This window comes from Danio rerio, chromosome 3 (genome assembly GCF_052040795.2).
Source record: "Danio rerio strain M-AB ecotype USA chromosome 3, GRCz13ab, whole genome shotgun sequence".
NCBI lineage: Eukaryota > Metazoa > Chordata > Actinopteri > Cypriniformes > Danionidae > Danio > Danio rerio.
In genome coordinates, this window is record NC_141023.1 from 23,498,658 (window position 1) to 23,503,284 (window position 4,627).

Sequence of the window (4,627 nt, forward strand, 5' to 3'; positions counted from 1 at the left end):
TTAGACTTGTAACATTAATACTACTCTCTAATGATTTGTAGCAATCTTTTTTTCTCGTTTGTAAGTCGCTTAAGATGAACGTGTCTGCCAACTTAATGACTGTAAATGTACCATTGTAATAAGAGTTTGATGTTGTGAGTATAGCTAATTTTTTTGCAAATGCAAAATACATGGAGTAAACTGAATTAATTTGTTAAGATAGTACTTGGCCTTGGATGGGCTGCTCAGATGATTGCAAATATGGTCACTTGGTGAACATGAAGAGGAAAGATACTGATTTACAGAAAACTAAACTCTCATTCAGTTATAGCCAAAAACCTTGTCAGGCATATTTAAGTTTCAACCTCAGACGGCACACTTTCAGACAGCTTGCTTTGCAACTAAATACAGTACACAAAATTGGATTCACTTCAGAAGTTTGGAATCCTCATGTGGATGATCTCTACAGCATTTCCATAACACATAAGACATCTGGAAACAAAGCCATCATGACAGCAACCCTCTTCATATAATAATAATAATAATAATAATACATTTTATTTGTATAGCACTTTTCCTACATGCAACTCAACATGCAAGAAGTTATTATTTTTTATAACAGTGACAATCAGCATTTTCCCTGAACAACTTATCAGTTATTTTTTTCAAAAGCAAATTTATATTTAATCATTTTGCAGGCTCTTTTGTTCAAACAGCTTTTAATTATTTGTGCACATGACAACTTAATTATTTATGTTATGGTTTGTAGAGTGATGAGGCAAGGACCCAAATGCAAAGACCATTTAAGCTTTCTTAATTGCTAAAAGAAACAAAAGGAAACTCAAACTACCCCTTGGGGAAAAACAGACACTGACAAGGCAAGGCTTAAACAAGATCAAGGGAGAAACTTTCAACATGGGAAAGACAATGGATCAGCACAAAACAAAGAACACAGAGAGGATAAATAAGCAGAGCAAACCAATCAAGGTATAAAGGAGGATAGTTGGATTAAATGGATCAATAAGCGGGTATAACACTATGCTAGAGTACACATGGCACATATAAAGAAAACTAAGCTATGCACTGAAAAAAATAATTCATTGGATGAACTCAATTTTATTGGGGGAAGGATTTCCATCGAATAAATTTCTTTAGCACCAACTAAAAAACAATTTACATAATTACGTACAATCGAGTTGGTCCAACAAAGTGAATATGTGTCCTACATTTCAAAGTCTTAAATTTTTTTTTTTTTAAGTTATACTAAAATTACTAAAATAAGCATTTTTATGGGTGCTTCTGCAAGGCAGTAATCTCAAAATTCAAAGCATTACATGAAACACTTCTAAATCTTCAAACAAGTCTTTCTATTAACTTTAAACAACTAAGATTACTTTTATTGTCAACATGTCCCTGGGAACTACAAATCCCCTAACCAGGTAGTTGGATCAAAATAATTCCCTTATCTTGTCCCAACACAAAATGCTAAAGTTAACTCATTGGTTTACAAATTGAAGTGGACTGAACATTTAACAAATAAATTGGTCACAAAATTGCAAGAATTTTGTTGTTTCAGCTTATTTTAAACAGGTAGTTTGAACAAGCAGCAGTAATCTATTTTTTGAGTGTGTGCTCACACAAAACATGACATCAAAACACAAGAAGTGGCAAATGTTTTTACCCACATAAGTTTTATCGATGTTTCGAGTTTATGGAACTTAAGACGGTGGGTTGGTTTCAGTTGGGTTTCATCTCCATGGTAATCTAGGCTACATGGCTAACCTACTTTGGACCAGGTTTTATTCTTGGTTTGATATTGTAAACCCAAACTGGACCAGTCAGCTGTGAGAAAAGTGACATTCATATTTGATGGAATAAAGCCGCTTGCAGTCTGATATAGCATTTGCTGTTTCTGATATAGCAACAGAGAAGGTTCATATCAAGCATTGTGAATACACTTAACCGGATCTTAGCCAAGCTGGATTAGTTTATTTTTGTCAACCCAAAGCTTACTCTACAACCCAGATTTTGTGCTAAAATCATAGAAAGATGTTAGTTCTAGGTTTGCTTTTCTTTTCTTTTACCAGAGGCTTTTAACCAAAGCAATTTTAAATAAGAAAGGCATCAATTTACTCATATTAATTTAAAGTTTCTGACAAAAATAAAAGTAGGGAAGGAGTGGGAAGCTGTTTTTTTTTTTTATAAAAATGCTAAAAGTAAAGATAATTTTTCAGTTACCAGTTAATTGCAGTGATATAACAATATGTAGGAAACATAAAGTATAAGTTCTAGAAATTGATTTTTTGAGCTTTTCTGTGACCATGAGACAGCGTTGATTTATAGACCAGAGGTTTAGGATGGAGCGTATAAGAAAGAGTTGAAATAGCAGATTACAGAGCCTGTGGGTAATATGGAAACATCAAAGCTTCAAACTTGATGCAAACTTCAACCAGTTGCCAGTTCAAGGAGATAAACGGGTGTGATATGGGCTCTCAGAGCAGTTGCAGGGAGAACAAGAAGCTCTGTTTTTCCTAAATTGAGCTGCTGGTGGTAATGTTTATTCCATACTGAGATGTCTTTCAGGAGCTGTGCAGCTACTTTTGGATCATCTGGTTTAAAAGAAAATTTTGCATAACAGTAGGGGAGGAGAGAGGGGTCCCAGAAATTATCCCTGCCCCCCATTAGCTGGTTTTTTGAATACATCTCTCCTCAAGTCAACCCTGAAACATCTACTGGTGAGACTCAAACCAGCCAAGGGGAGTTATGTAATGCCCAAGAGAGTATACAGAAAAAACTGATAATTAACTGTATAAGAGGCAGCAGACATGTCCAGTAGAAGCAGAACTGATAAAACCTGCTTTGGCAATCTGCGGTGCTTCAGTGAATAATTCTGTCCCAGTGGAATGGCCACTTTTGATGTCTGATTGCTTAATGTTCAGCAGGTTATTGTGAAAGAAATGTTGAAGCCTGGTGGAAAACAACTCTTTCCACTGTTTTGGCTTTGAAAGGGAGCAGGGAGACTGAGAGAGGTCTGTAGCTGTCTACCATCGAAGTGTTTAGCATAGGTTTCTTAAGCAGTGGGGTAACTTGAGCCTGCACAGGGAAAATGTGTGTGAAAGTGCTGGAAACAGAGTTGGATTAATGTCTTGCAGAAGATGTGAGGGAGTCTGTCAAAACAGATAAGTCTGGATACTTGAGTGTAGAGAGATAAGTTATTCTCCCTATAAGCTATTCACCTTATTCTTTAGGTACGAGCAGGCGCAGCCATTTAAATCTTTTTGACTCGAGACTTCCCGTCTCATTCACTTTCATTGACTTTTAGACGTTAAAAACAGCTTGTTTTGCTCCTTGATGTTGCAAACTGTTATTTTATTTTTATAGTATTCTGCTTTGTCTGTATAGTCATGCTAACACTTGTTTGTAGAGCAAGTAGTTGGATTGTTTTCTGCCGTTTATTATTACTAGTCGTTTCTCCCATAGGCATCCAAATCAGAAGTTCTAAAACAATCACAAAAACGAGAGCACTTCCGCTTTGAAGAATAAGGTCAATATGGATCTTCTCTTAAAGCTTTTTAGGTTTTCCACTCTTGCTTTTCAGCACATATTGCCAAGGTCTTCTAATTTCAGCAAATTGTATTATACATACTGATGGCTTAAATCTCAGATTATTCAGTTTCTCAAATTATATATATAATTGTTACCTCTTTAGATAAAGTGTTCAAGTGTTGCATTACAAAGCATAAACCATGTAACTGACTTGTGATCGATTAAAAAAATTAAAATGATAATTTTTTAAACTTGCAGATAGCTAAAGATTTTAGTTAAGGTCTCTGAATGTGAATATATATATATATATATATATATATATATATATATATATATATATATATATATATATATATATATGCATTATGAGGGTAAATGGATTGAAGCATTTAAGTATTATATTGATACAGAATGCATTTGGGTTCTGAACAACAAGCCTATGGTTGTTTTTAAAATTGTATACGTCTATACAGGGGCAGATTTAGTGATTTTGGAGGCCTACGCAATTCCAGCCAAGCGGCCCAAGTTCTTACATGCACCTTTTGTACTTAATATTTTTTTAATTATTTTTTGCTGTTTTTTCTTATATCATTTGATATCCTTTTCTACATTTTATCTTCATGCTAAATAATAATAATAACATGTAACACACCTTGTAAAACTTTTGAAACGATTCGTGTATTAAGATGAATTCACAACTACACTGTAAAGAAATCTTGGTTGCCTTAAATTTTTAAACTGAAACAAATTAACCTTATGAGTCCACTGAACTTATATTATGCTAAATTGACTAAAAATGAGATCACCGTACAAAATATGATAGGAAACTATGTTATATATAATTTATAGTATAATTTATACTTCTAGGTATTATGGTGGGGCCCTCAGATTTCCTGGGGCTTAACTTTCTTTATGGGTTAAATTCACCCCTGTGTCTATGCTACTATTAGGTAAAGAACCATATAGGCCTATGTATAGGAATATGCTTTGTGGTGGTTACACAAAGTTTTCGTTTTTTTCGCAAAGAAACCTCCTCAAGAGTGTTCCATGCGATTTCATTTTTGTAGTACTCACGTAAACTACAGCACCCAGCATGCACCAT